The sequence below is a fragment of the Rattus norvegicus genome, chromosome 5 (assembly GCF_021556685.1).
Source record: "Rattus norvegicus strain SHRSP/BbbUtx chromosome 5, alternate assembly SHRSP_T2T, whole genome shotgun sequence".
Classification (NCBI taxonomy): domain Eukaryota; kingdom Metazoa; phylum Chordata; class Mammalia; order Rodentia; family Muridae; genus Rattus; species Rattus norvegicus.
The window spans coordinates 1,402,667-1,418,319 of NC_141538.1; the positions used below are offsets into that span (position 1 = coordinate 1,402,667).

Genomic DNA, 15,653 nt, shown 5'->3' on the forward strand with positions numbered 1-15,653 from the left:
TTACATGGGAATCCTATTGGGAACCTACTGAATTCACCATGATACTTAGATTCCGTCCCTTAAAATGATGGTATATATCGAAAAGCACACTAATACAAGCATGTCCCATTGGGAACTCACTGAATTCGCCTAGGAATTTTGATTCCATTCGTTAAAATTTTTCTATATCCCGAACAGTCCACTTATTACTACTGCGGCCTATTGGGAACTAACCGAATTCACCATGTTACTCTAATTCGGCTCACCATATTTTGATAAATCTTTAAAAGTACAGAAATTACAAGAGCCTCCTACTGAGAAATAACTGAATTCACAAAGAAACAGTGTTTCAGTTCGTTAGAAAGGTGCTCTATCTTGAATAACAAGCTTATTACATTGAATCCTATTGGGAACGTACTGAATTCACCAAGATACTTAGTTACCGTTCCTTAAAATGTTGCTCTTTATTGAAAAGCACACTCATACAAGCATGTCCCTGTGGGAACTCACTTAATTCGCCTAGAAATTTTGATTAAATTCGTGAACATTTTTCTATATCCCGAACAGTCCACTTATTACTACTACGGCCTATTGGGAACTACCGAATTCACCATGTTACTCAGATTCGGCTCACCATATTTTGATAAATCTTTAAAGTACACATATTACAAGGTCCTGCTACTGGGAACTAACTGAATTCACAAAGATACACTGTTTCAATTCGTAAAAACGTTGCTCTATCTTGAATAACAAGTTTATTACATGCGAATCCTATTGGGAACCTACTGAATACACCATGATACTTAGATTCCGACCCTTAAAATGTTGCTATATATCGAAAAGCACACTAATACAAGCATGTCCCATTGGGAACTCACTGAATTCGCCTAGAAATTTTGATTCCATTCGTGAAAATTTTTCTATATCCCGACAGTCCACTTATTACTACTGCGGCCTATTGGGAACTAACCAAAATCAGCATGTCACTCAGATTCGATTTAGGAAATTTTGATAAATCTTAAAAAGTAAACATGTTACAAGAACCTGCTACTGGGAACTAACTGAATTCACAAAGATACACTGTTTCAGTTCGTTAAAACGTTGCTCTATCTTGAATAACAAGCTTATTACATGGGAATCCTATTGGGAACCTACTGAATTCACCATGATACTTAGATTCCGTTCCTTAAAATGTTGCTCTATATTGAATAGCACACTCATACAAGCATGTTCCATTGGAAACTCACTATATTCGCCTAGAAATTTTGATTTCATTCGTGAAAATTTTTCTATATCCCGAACAGTCCACTTATTACTACTGCGACCTATTGGGATCTAACCGAAATCACCATGTCACTCAGATTCGACTCAGGAAATTTTGATAAATCTTAAAAAGTACACATATTACAAGAACCTGCTACTGGGAACTAACTGAATTCACAAAGATACACAGTTTCAGTTCGTTAAAACGTTGCTCTATCTTGAATAACAAGCTTATTACATGGGAATCCTATTGGGAACCTACTGAATTCACCATGGTACTTAGATTCCGTTCCCTAAAATGTTGCTCTATATTGAAAAGCACATTCATACAAGCATGTCCCTGTGGGAACTCACTTAATTCGCCTAGAAATTTTGATTCCATTCGTGAAAATTTTTCTATATCCCGTACAGTCCACTTATTACTACTACGGCCTATTGGGAACTAACCGAATTCACCATGTTACTCAGATTCGGCCCACCATATTTTGATAAATCTTTAAAGTACACATATTACAAGGTCCTGCTACTGGGAACTAACTGAATTCACAAAGATACACTGTTTCAGTTCGTAAAAACGTTGCTCTATCTTGAATAACAAGTTTATTACATGCGAATCCTATTGGGAACCTACTGAATTCACCATGATACTTAGATTCCGTTCCTTAAAATGTTGCTATATATCGAAAAGCACACTAATACAAGCATGTCACATTGGGAACTCACTGAATTCGCCTAGAAATTTTGATTCCATTCGTGAAAATTTTTCTATATCCCGACAATCCACTTATTACTACTGCGGCCTATTGGGAACTAACCGAATTCACCATGTTACTCAGATTCGGCTCACCAAATTTTGATAAATCTTAAAAAGTACACATATTACAAGAACCTGCTACTGGGAACTAAGTGAATTCACAAAGATACACTGTTTCAGTTCGTTAAAACGTTGCTCTATCTTGAATAACAAGCTTATTACATGGGATTCCTATTGGGAACCTACTGAATTCACCATGGTACTTAGATTCCGTTCCTTAAAATGTTGCTCTATATTGAAAAGCACACTCATACAAGCATGTCCCATTGGGAACTCACTATATTCGCCTAGAAATTTTGATTCCATTCGTGAAAATTTTTCTATATCCCGAACAGTCCACTTATTACTACTGCGGCCTATGGGGATCTAACCGAATTCACCATGTTACTCAGATTCGGCTCACCATATTTTGATAAATCTTTAAAAGTACACATATTACAAGGGCCTGCTACTTGGAACTAACTGAATTCACAAAGATACACTGTTTCAGTTCGTAAAAACGTTGCACTATCTTGAATAACAAGCTTATTACATGTGAATCCTATTGGGAACCTACTGAATTCACCATGATACTTAGATTCCGTCCCTTAAAATGTTGCTATATATCTAAAAGCACACTAATACAAGCATGTCCCATGGGGAACTCACTGAATTCGCCTAGAAATTTTGATTCCTTTCGTGAAAATTTTTCTATATCCCGACAGTCCACTTATTACTACTGCGGCCTATTGGGAACTAACCGAAATCACCATGTCACTCAGATTCGACTCAGGAAATTTTGATAAATCTTAAAAAGTACACATATTACAAGAACCTGCTACTGGGACCTAACTGAATTCACAAAGATACACTGTTTCAGTTCGTTAAAACTTGGCTCTATATTAATAACAAGCTCATTACATGGGAATCCTATTGGGAACCTACTGAATTCACCATGATACTTAGATTCCGTCCCTTAAAATGATGGTATATATCGAAAAGCACACTAATACAAGCATGTCCCATTGGGAACTCACTGAATTCGCCTAGGAATTTTGATTCCATTCGTTAAAATTTTTCTATATCCCGAACAGTCCACTTATTACTACTGCGGCCTATTGGGATCTAACCGAATTCACCATGTTACTCAGATTCGGCTCACCATATTTTGATAAATCTTTAAAAGTACAGAAATTACAAGAGCCTGCTACTGGGAACTAACTGAATTCACAAAGAAACAGTGTTTCAATTCGTTAGAACGTTGCTCTATCTTGAAAAACAAGCTTATTACATCGATTCCTATTGGGAACGTACTGAATTCACCATGATACTTAGATTCCGACCCTTAAAATGTTGCTATATATCGAAAAGCACACTAATACAAGCATGTCCCATTGGGAACTCACTGAATTCGCCTAGAAATTTTGATTCCATTCGTGAAAATTTTTCTATATCCCGACAGTCCACTTATTACTACTGCGGCCTATTGGGAACTAACCAAAATCAGCATGTCACTCAGATTCGATTCAGGAAATTTTGATAAATCTTAAAAAGTAAACATGTTACAAGAACCTGCTACTGGGAACTAACTGAATTCACAAAGATACACTGTTTCAGTTCGTTAAAACGTTGCTCTATCTTGAATAACAAGCTTATTACATGGGAATCCTATTGGGAACCTACTGAATTCACCATGATACTTAGATTCCGTTCCTTAAAATGTTGCTCTATATTGAATAGCACACTCATACAAGCATGTTCCATTGGAAACTCACTATATTCGCCTAGAAATTTTGATTCCATTCGTGAAAATTTTTCTATATCCCGAACAGTCCACTTATTACTACTGCGACCTATTGGGATCTAACCGAAATCACCATGTCACTCAGATTCGACTCAGGAAATTTTGATAAATCTTAAAAAGTACACATATTACAAGAAACTGCTACTGGGAACTAAGTGAATTCACAAAGATACACAGTTTCAGTTCGTTAAAACGTTGCTCTATCTTGAATAACAAGCTTATTACATGGGAATCCTATTGGGAACCTACTGAATTCACCATGGTACTTAGATTCCGTTCCCTAAAATGTTGCTCTATATTGAAAAGCACATTCATACAAGCATGTCCCTGTGGGAACTCACTTAATTCGCCTAGAAATTTTGATTCCATTCGTGAAAATTTTTCTATATCCCGTACAGTCCACTTATTACTACTACGGCCTATTGGGAACTAACCGAATTCACCATGTTACTCAGATTCGGCCCACCATATTTTGATAAATCTTTAAAGTACACATATTACAAGGTCCTGCTACTGGGAACTAACTGAATTCACAAAGATACACTGTTTCAGTTCGTAAAAACGTTGCTCTATCTTGAATAACAAGTTTATTACATGCGAATCCTATTGGGAACCTACTGAATTCACCATGATACTTAGATTCCGTTCCTTAAAATGTTGCTATATATCGAAAAGCACACTAATACAAGCATGTCACATTGGGAACTCACTGAATTCGCCTAGAAATTTTGATTCCATTCGTGAAAATTTTTCTATATCCCGACAATCCACTTATTACTACTGCGGCCTATTGGGAACTAACCGAATTCACCATGTTACTCAGATTCGGCTCACCAAATTTTGATAAATCTTAAAAAGTACACATATTACAAGAACCTGCTACTGGGAACTAAGTGAATTCACAAAGATACACTGTTTCAGTTCGTTAAAACGTTGCTCTATCTTGAATAACAAGCTTATTACATGGGAATCCTATTGGGAACCTACTGAATTCACCATGGTACTTAGATTCCGTTCCTTAAAATGTTGCTCTATATTTAAAAGCACACTCATACAAGCATGTTCCATTGGAAACTCACTATATTCGCCTAGAAATTTTGATTCCATTCGTGAAAATTTTTCTATATCCCGAACAGTCCACTTATTACTACTGCGACCTATTGGGATCTAACCGAAATCACCATGTCACTCAGATTCGACTCAGGAAATTTTGATAAATCTTAAAAAGTACACATATTACAAGAACCTGCTACTGGGAACTAACTGAATTCACAAAGATACACAGTTTCAGTTCGTTAAAACGTTGCTCTATCTTGAATAACAAGCTTATTACATGGGAATCCTATTGGGAACCTACTGAATTCACCATGGTACTTAGATTCCGTTCCCTAAAATGTTGCTCTATATTGAAAAGCACATTCATACAAGCATGTCCCTGTGGGAACTCACTTAATTCGCCTAGAAATTTTGATTCCATTCGTGAAAATTTTTCTATATCCCGTACAGTCCACTTATTACTACTACGGCCTATTGGGAACTAACCGAATTCACCATGTTACTCAGATTCGGCCCACCATATTTTGATAAATCTTTAAAGTACACATATTACAAGGTCCTGCTACTGGGAACTAACTGAATTCACAAAGATACAGTGTTTCAGTTCGTAAAAACGTTGCTCTATCTTGAATAACAAGTTTATTACATGCGAATCCTATTGGGAACCTACTGAATTCACCATGATACTTAGATTCCGTTCCTTAAAATGTTGCTATATATCGAAAAGCACACTAATACAAGCATGTCACATTGGGAACTCACTGAATTCGCCTAGAAATTTTGAATCCATTCGTGAAAATTTTTCTATATCCCGACAATCCACTTATTACTACTGCGGCCTATTGGGAACTAACCGAATTCACCATGTTACTCAGATTCGGCTCACCAAATTTTGATAAATCTTAAAAAGTACACATATTACAAGAACCTGCTACTGGGAACTAAGTGAATTCACAAAGATACACTGTTTCAGTTCGTTAAAACGTTGCTCTATCTTGAATAACAAGCTTATTACATGGGAATCCTATTGGGAACCTACTGAATTCACCATGGTACTTAGATTCCGTTCCTTAAAATGTTGCTCTATATTTAAAAGCACACTCATACAAGCATGTCCCATTGGGAACTCACTATATTCGCCTAGAAATTTTGATTCCATTCGTGAAGATTTTTCTATATCCCGAACATTCCACTTATTACTACTGCGGCCTATTGGGATCTAACCGAATTCACCATGTTACTCAGATTCGGATCACCATATTTTGATAAATCTTTAAAAGTACAGAAATTACAAGAGCCTGCTACTGGGAACTAACTGAATTCACAAAGAAACAGTGTTTCAATTCGTTAGAACGTTGCTCTATCTTGAATAACAAGCTTATTACATCGATTCCTATTGGGAACGTACTGAATTCACCATGATACTTATTTTCCCTTCCTTAAAATGTTGCTCTTTATTGAAAAGCACACTCATAGAAGCATGTCCCATTGGGAACTCACTTAATTCGCATAGAAATTTTGATTCCATTCGTGAAATTTTTCTATATCCCGACAGTTCACTTATTACTACGGCGGCCTATTGGGAACTAACCGAATTCACCATGTTACTCAGATTCGGCTCACCAAATTTTGATAAATCTTTAAAAGTACACATATTACTAGGGCCTGCTCCTGGGAACTAGCTGAATTCACAAAGAAACAGTGTTTCAGTTCGTTAAAACGTTGCTCTATCTTGAATAACAAGCTTATTACATGCGAATCCTATTGGGAACCTACTGAATTCACCATGGTAATTAGATTCCATTCCTTAAAATGTTGCTCTATATTGAAAAGCACACTCATACAATCATGTCCCATTGGGAACTCACTGAATTCGCCCAGAAATTTTGATTCCATTCGTGAAAATTTTTTCATATCCCGAAGAGTCCACTTATTACTATTGCGGCCTGTGGGGATCTAACCGAATTCACCATGTTACTCAGATTCGGCTCACCAAATTTTGATAAATCTTTAAAAGTACACATATTATAAGAACCTGCTACTGGGAACTAACTGAATTCACAAAGATACACTGTTTCAGTTCGTTAAAACGTTGCGCTATCTTGAATAACAAGCTTATTATGGGAATCCTATTGGGAACCTACTGAATTCACCATGATACTTAGATTCCGTCCCTTAAAATGATGGTATATATCGAAATGCACACTAATACAAGCATGTCCCATTGGGAACTCACTGAATTCGCCTAGGAATTTTGATTCCATTCGTTAAAATTTTTCTATATCCCGAACAGTCCACTTATTACTACTGCGGCCTATTGGGAACTAACCGAATTCACCATGTTACTCTAATTCGGCTCACCAAATTTTGATAAATCTTAAAAAGTACACATATTACAAGAACCTGCTACTGGGAACTAAGTGAATTCACAAAGATACACTGTTTCAGTTCGTTAAAACGTTGCTCTATCTTGAATAACAAGCTTATTACATGGGATTCCTATTGGGAACCTACTGAATTCACCATGGTACTTAGATTCCGTTCCTTAAAATGTTGCTCTATATTGAAAAGCACACTCATACAAGCATGTCCCATTGGGAACTCACTATATTCGCCTAGAAATTTTGATTCCATTCGTGAAAATTTTTCTATATCCCGAACAGTCCACTTATTACTACTGCGGCCTATGGGGATCTAACCGAATTCACCATGTTACTCAGATTCGGCTCACCATATTTTGATAAATCTTTAAAAGTACACATATTACAAGGGCCTGCTACTTGGAACTAACTGAATTCACAAAGATACACTGTTTCAGTTCGTAAAAACGTTGCACTATCTTGAATAACAAGCTTATTACATGTGAATCCTATTGGGAACCTACTGAATTCACCATGATACTTAGATTCCGTCCCTTAAAATGTTGCTATATATCTAAAAGCACACTAATACAAGCATGTCCCATTGGGAACTCACTGAATTCGCCTAGAAATTTTGATTCCTTTCGTGAAAATTTTTCTATATCCCGACAGTCCACTTATTACTACTGCGGCCTATTGGGAACTAACCGAAATCACCATGTCACTCAGATTCGACTCAGGAAATTTTGATAAATCTTAAAAAGTACACATATTACAAGAACCTGCTACTGGGACCTAACTGAATTCACAAAGATACACTGTTTCAGTTCGTTAAAACGTTGCTCTATCTTGAATAACAAGCTTATTACATGGGAATCCTATTGGGAACCTACTGAATTCACCATGATACTTAGATTCCGTCCCTTAAAATGATGGTATATATCGAAAAGCACACTAATACAAGCATGTCCCATTGGGAACTCACTGAATTCGCCTAGGAATTTTGATTCCATTCGTTAAAATTTTTCTATATCCCGAACAGTCCACTTATTACTACTGCGGCCTATTGGGATCTAACCGAATTCACCATGTTACTGAGATTCGGCTCACCATATTTTGATAAATCTTTAAAAGTACAGAAATTACAAGAGCCTGCTACTGGGAACTAACTGAATTCACAAAGAAACAGTGTTTCAATTCGTTAGAACGTTGCTCTATCTTGAAAAACAAGCTTATTACATCGATTCCTATTGGGAACGTACTGAATTCACCATGATACTTAGATTCCGACCCTTAAAATGTTGCTATATATCGAAAAGCACACTAATACAAGCATGTCCCATTGGGAACTCACTGAATTCGCCTAGAAATTTTGATTCCATTCGTGAAAATTTTTCTATATCCCGACAGTCCACTTATTACTACTGCGGCCTATTGGGAACTAACCAAAATCAGCATGTCACTCAGATTCGATTCAGGAAATTTTGATAAATCTTAAAAAGTAAACATGTTACAAGAACCTGCTACTGGGAACTAACTGAATTCACAAAGATACACTGTTTCAGTTCGTTAAAACGTTGCTCTATCTTGAATAACAAGCTTATTACATGGGAATCCTATTGGGAACCTACTGAATTCACCATGATACTTAGATTCCGTTCCTTAAAATGTTGCTCTATATTGAATAGCACACTCATACAAGCATGTTCCATTGGAAACTCACTATATTCGCCTAGAAATTTTGATTCCATTCGTGAAAATTTTTCTATATCCCGAACAGTCCACTTATTACTACTGCGACCTATTGGGATCTAACCGAAATCACCATGTCACTCAGATTCGACTCAGGAAATTTTGATAAATCTTAAAAAGTACACATATTACAAGAAACTGCTACTGGGAACTAAGTGAATTCACAAAGATACACAGTTTCAGTTCGTTAAAACGTTGCTCTATCTTGAATAACAAGCTTATTACATGGGAATCCTATTGGGAACCTACTGAATTCACCATGGTACTTAGATTCCGTTCCCTAAAATGTTGCTCTATATTGAAAAGCACATTCATACAAGCATGTCCCTGTGGGAACTCACTTAATTCGCCTAGAAATTTTGATTCCATTCGTGAAAATTTTTCTATATCCCGTACAGTCCACTTATTACTACTACGGCCTATTGGGAACTAACCGAATTCACCATGTTACTCAGATTCGGCCCACCATATTTTGATAAATCTTTAAAGTACACATATTACAAGGTCCTGCTACTGGGAACTAACTGAATTCACAAAGATACACTGTTTCAGTTCGTAAAAACGTTGCTCTATCTTGAATAACAAGTTTATTACATGCGAATCCTATTGGGAACCTACTGAATTCACCATGATACTTAGATTCCGTTCCTTAAAATGTTGCTATATATCGAAAAGCACACTAATACAAGCATGTCACATTGGGAACTCACTGAATTCGCCTAGAAATTTTGATTCCATTCGTGAAAATTTTTCTATATCCCGACAATCCACTTATTACTACTGCGGCCTATTGGGAACTAACCGAATTCACCATGTTACTCAGATTCGGCTCACCAAATTTTGATAAATCTTAAAAAGTACACATATTACAAGAACCTGCTACTGGGAACTAAGTGAATTCACAAAGATACACTGTTTCAGTTCGTTAAAACGTTGCTCTATCTTGAATAACAAGCTTATTACATGGGATTCCTATTGGGAACCTACTGAATTCACCATGGTACTTAGATTCCGTTCCTTAAAATGTTGCTCTATATTGAAAAGCACACTCATACAAGCATGTCCCATTGGGAACTCACTATATTCGCCTAGAAATTTTGATTCCATTCATGAAAATTTTTCTATATCCCGAACAGTCCACTTATTACTACTGCGGCCTATGGGGATCTAACCGAATTCACCATGTTACTCAGATTCGGCCCACCATATTTTGATAAATCTTTAAAGTACACATATTACAAGGTCCTGCTACTGGGAACTAACTGAATTCACAAAGATACACTGTTTCAGTTCGTAAAAACGTTGCTCTATCTTGAATAACAAGTTTATTACATGCGAATCCTATTGGGAACCTACTGAATTCACCATGATACTTAGATTCCGTTCCTTAAAATGTTGGTATATATCGAAAAGCACAGTAATACAAGCATGTCACATTGGGAACTCACTGAATTCGCCTAGAAATTTTGATTCCATTCGTGAAAATTTTTCTATATCCCGACAATCCACTTATTACTACTGCGGCCTATTGGGAACTAACCGAATTCACCATGTTACTCAGATTCGGCTCACCAAATTTTGATAAATCTTAAAAAGTACACATATTACAAGAACCTGCTACTGGGAACTAAGTGAATTCACAAAGATACACTGTTTCAGTTCGTTAAAACGTTGCTCTATCTTGAATAACAAGCTTATTACATGGGATTCCTATTGGGAACCTACTGAATTCACCATGGTACTTAGATTCCGTTCCTTAAAATGTTGCTCTATATTGAAAAGCACACTCATACAAGCATGTCCCATTGGGAACTCACAATATTCGCCTAGAAATTTTGATTCCATTCGTGAAAATTTTTCTATATCCCGAACAGTCCACTTATTACTACTGCGGCCTATGGGGATCTAACCGAATTCACCATGTTACTCAGATTCGGCCCACCATATTTTGATAAATCTTTAAAGTACACATATTACAAGGTCCTGCTACTGGGAACTAACTGAATTCACAAAGATACACTGTTTCAGTTCGTAAAAACGTTGCTCTATCTTGAATAACAAGTTTATTACATGCGAATCCTATTGGGAACCTACTGAATTCACCATGATACTTAGATTCCGTTCCTTAAAATGTTGCTATATATCGAAAAGCACAGTAATACAAGCATGTCACATTGGGAACTCACTGAATTCGCCTAGAAATTTTGATTCCATTCGTGAAAATTTTTCTATATCCCGACAATCCACTTATTACTACTGCGGCCTATTGGGAACTAACCGAATTCACCATGTTACTCAGATTCGGCTCACCAAATTTTGATAAATCTTAAAAAGTACACATATTACAAGAACCTGCTACTGGGAACTAAGTGAATTCACAAAGATACACTGTTTCAGTTCGTTAAAACGTTGCTCTATCTTGAATAACAAGCTTATTACATGGGATTCCTATTGGGAACCTACTGAATTCACCATGGTACTTAGATTCCGTTCCTTAAAATGTTGCTCTATATTGAAAAGCACACTCATACAAGCATGTCCCATTGGGAACTCACTATATTCGCCTAGAAATTTTGATTCCATTCGTGAAAATTTTTCTATATCCCGAACAGTCCACTTATTACTACTGCGGCCTATGGGGATCTAACCGAATTCACCATGTTACTCAGATTCGGCTCACCATATTTTGATAAATCTTTAAAAGTACACATATTACAAGGGCCTGCTACTTGGAACTAACTGAATTCACAAAGATACACTGTTTCAGTTCGTAAAAACGTTGCACTATCTTGAATAACAAGCTTATTACATGTGAATCCTATTGGGAACCTACTGAATTCACCATGATACTTAGATTCCGTCCCTTAAAATGTTGCTATATATCTAAAAGCACACTAATACAAGCATGTCCCATTGGGAACTCACTGAATTCGCCTAGAAATTTTGATTCCTTTCGTGAAAATTTTTCTATATCCCGACAGTCCACTTATTACTACTGCGGCCTATTGGGAACTAACCGAAATCACCATGTCACTCAGATTCGACTCAGGAAATTTTGATAAATCTTAAAAAGTACACATATTACAAGAACCTGCTACTGGGACCTAACTGAATTCACAAAGATACACTGTTTCAGTTCGTTAAAACTTTGCTCTATATTAATAACAAGCTCATTACATGGGAATCCTATTGGGAACCTACTGAATTCACCATGATACTTAGATTCCGTCCCTTAAAATGATGGTATATATCGAAAAGCACACTAATACAAGCATGTCCCATTGGGAACTCACTGAATTCGCCTAGGAATTTTGATTCCATTCGTTAAAATTTTTCTATATCCCGAACAGTCCACTTATTACTACTGCGGCCTATTGGGATCTAACCGAATTCACCATGTTACTGAGATTCGGCTCACCATATTTTGATAAATCTTTAAAAGTACAGAAATTACAAGAGCCTGCTACTGGGAACTAACTGAATTCACAAAGAAACAGTGTTTCAATTCGTTAGAACGTTGCTCTATCTTGAAAAACAAGCTTATTACATCGATTCCTATTGGGAACGTACTGAATTCACCATGATGCTTAGATTCCGACCCTTAAAATGTTGCTATATATCGAAAAGCACACTAATACAAGCATGTCCCATTGGGAACTCACTGAATTCGCCTAGAAATTTTGATTCCATTCGTGAAAATTTTTCTATATCCCGACAGTCCACTTATTACTACTGCGGCCTATTGGGAACTAACCAAAATCAGCATGTCACTCAGATTCGATTCAGGAAATTTTGATAAATCTTAAAAAGTAAACATGTTACAAGAACCTGCTACTGGGAACTAACTGAATTCACAAAGATACACTGTTTCAGTTCGTTAAAACGTTGCTCTATCTTGAATAACAAGCTTATTACATGGGAATCCTATTGGGAACCTACTGAATTCACCATGATACTTAGATTCCGTTCCTTAAAATGTTGCTCTATATTGAATAGCACACTCATACAAGCATGTTCCATTGGAAACTCACTATATTCGCCTAGAAATTTTGATTCCATTCGTGAAAATTTTTCTATATCCCGAACAGTCCACTTATTACTACTGCGACCTATTGGGATCTAACCGAAATCACCATGTCACTCAGATTCGACTCAGGAAATTTTGATAAATCTTAAAAAGTACACATATTACAAGAAACTGCTACTGGGAACTAAGTGAATTCACAAAGATACACAGTTTCAGTTCGTTAAAACGTTGCTCTATCTTGAATAACAAGCTTATTACATGGGAATCCTATTGGGAACCTACTGAATTCACCATGGTACTTAGATTCCGTTCCCTAAAATGTTGCTCTATATTGAAAAGCACATTCATACAAGCATGTCCCTGTGGGAACTCACTTAATTCGCCTAGAAATTTTGATTCCATTCGTGAAAATTTTTCTATATCCCGTACAGTCCACTTATTACTACTACGGCCTATTGGGAACTAACCGAATTCACCATGTTACTCAGATTCGGCCCACCATATTTTGATAAATCTTTAAAGTACACATATTACAAGGTCCTGCTACTGGGAACTAACTGAATTCACAAAGATACACTGTTTCAGTTCGTAAAAACGTTGCTCTATCTTGAATAACAAGTTTATTACATGCGAATCCTATTGGGAACCTACTGAATTCACCATGATACTTAGATTCCGTTCCTTAAAATGTTGCTATATATCGAAAAGCACACTAATACAAGCATGTCCCATTGGGAACTCACTGAATTCGCCTAGGAATTTTGATTCCATTCGTTAAAATTTTTCTATATCCCGAACAGTCCACTTATTACTACTGCGGCCTATGGGGATCTAACCGAATTCACCATGTTACTCAGATTCGGCTCACCATATTTTGATAAATCTTTAAAAGTACACATATTACAAGGGCCTGCTACTTGGAACTAACTGAATTCACATGATACACTGTTTCAGTTCGTAAAAACGTTGCACTATCTTGAATAACAAGCTTATTACATGTGAATCCTATTGGGAACCTACTGAATTCACCATGATACTTAGATTCCGTCCCTTAAAATGTTGCTATATATCTAAAAGCACACTAATACAAGCATGTCCCATTGGGAACTCACTGAATTCGCCTAGAAATTTTGATTCCTTTCGTGAAAATTTTTCTATATCCCGACAGTCCACTTATTACTACTGCGGCCTATTGGGAACTAACCGAAATCACCATGTCACTCAGATTCGACTCAGGAAATTTTGATAAATCTTAAAAAGTACACATATTACAAGAACCTGCTACTGGGACCTAACTGAATTCACAAAGATACACTGTTTCAGTTCGTTAAAACTTTGCTCTATATTAATAACAAGCTTATTACATGGGAATCCTATTGGGAACCCACTGAATTCACCATGATACTTAGATTCCGTCCCTTAAAATGATGGTATATATCGAAAAGCACACTAATACAAGCATGTCCCATTGGGAACTCACTGAATTCGCCTAGGAATTTTGATTCCATTCGTTAAAATTTTTCTATATCCCGAACAGTCCACTTATTACTACTGCGGCCTATTGGGATCTAACCGAATTCACCATGTTACTCAGATTCGGCTCACCATATTTTGATAAATCTTTAAAAGTACAGAAATTACAAGAGCCTGCTACTGGGAACTAACTGAATTCACAAAGAAACAGTGTTTCAATTCGTTAGAACGTTGCTCTATCTTGAAAAACAAGCTTATTACATCGATTCCTATTGGGAACGTACTGAATTCACCATGATACTTATTTTCCCTTCCTTAAAATGTTGCTCTTTATTGAAAAGCACACTCATAGAAGCATGTCCCATTGGGAACTCACTTAATTCGCCTAGAAATTTTGATTCCATTCGTGAAATTTTTCTATATTCCGACAGTTCACTTATTACTACGGCGGCCTATTGGGAACTAACCGAATTCACCATGTTACTCAGATTCCGCTCACCAAATTTTGATAAATCTTTAAAAGTACACATATTACTAGGGCCTGCTCCTGGGAACTAGCTGAATTCACAAAGAAACAGTGTTTCAGTTCGTTAAAACGTTGCTCTATCTTGAATAACAAGCTTATTACATGCGAATCCTATTGGGAACCTACTGAATTCACCATCGTAATTAGATTCCATTCCTTAAAATGTTGCTCTATATTGAAAAGCACACTCATACAATCATGTCCCATTGGGAACTCACTGAATTCGCCCAGAAATTTTGATTCCATTCGTGAAAATTTTTTCATATCCCGAAGAGTCCACTTATTACTATTGCGGCCTATGGGGATCTAACCGAATTCACCATGTTACTCAGATTCGGCTCACCATATTTTGATAAATCTTTAAAAGTACACATATTATAAGAACCTGCTACTGGGAACTAAGTGAATTCACAAAGATATACTGTTTCAGTTCGTTAAAACGTTGCTCTATCTTGAATAACAAGCTTATTACATGGGAATCCTATTGGGAACCTACTGAATTCACCATGATACTTAGATTCCGTCCCTTAAAATGATGGTATATATCGAAATGCACACTAATACAAGCATGTCCCATTGGGAACTCACTGAATTCGCCTAGGAATTTTGATTCCATTCGT

The 15,653-nt window shown here is 36.5% G+C and overlaps 1 pseudogene; it reads left to right on the forward strand.

Moving 5' to 3' along the window:
• LOC148005534 (polyubiquitin-C-like) overlaps positions 1 to 15,653 on the forward strand; it is a 1,830,776-nt pseudogene that overhangs the window by 1,255,352 nt on the left and 559,771 nt on the right.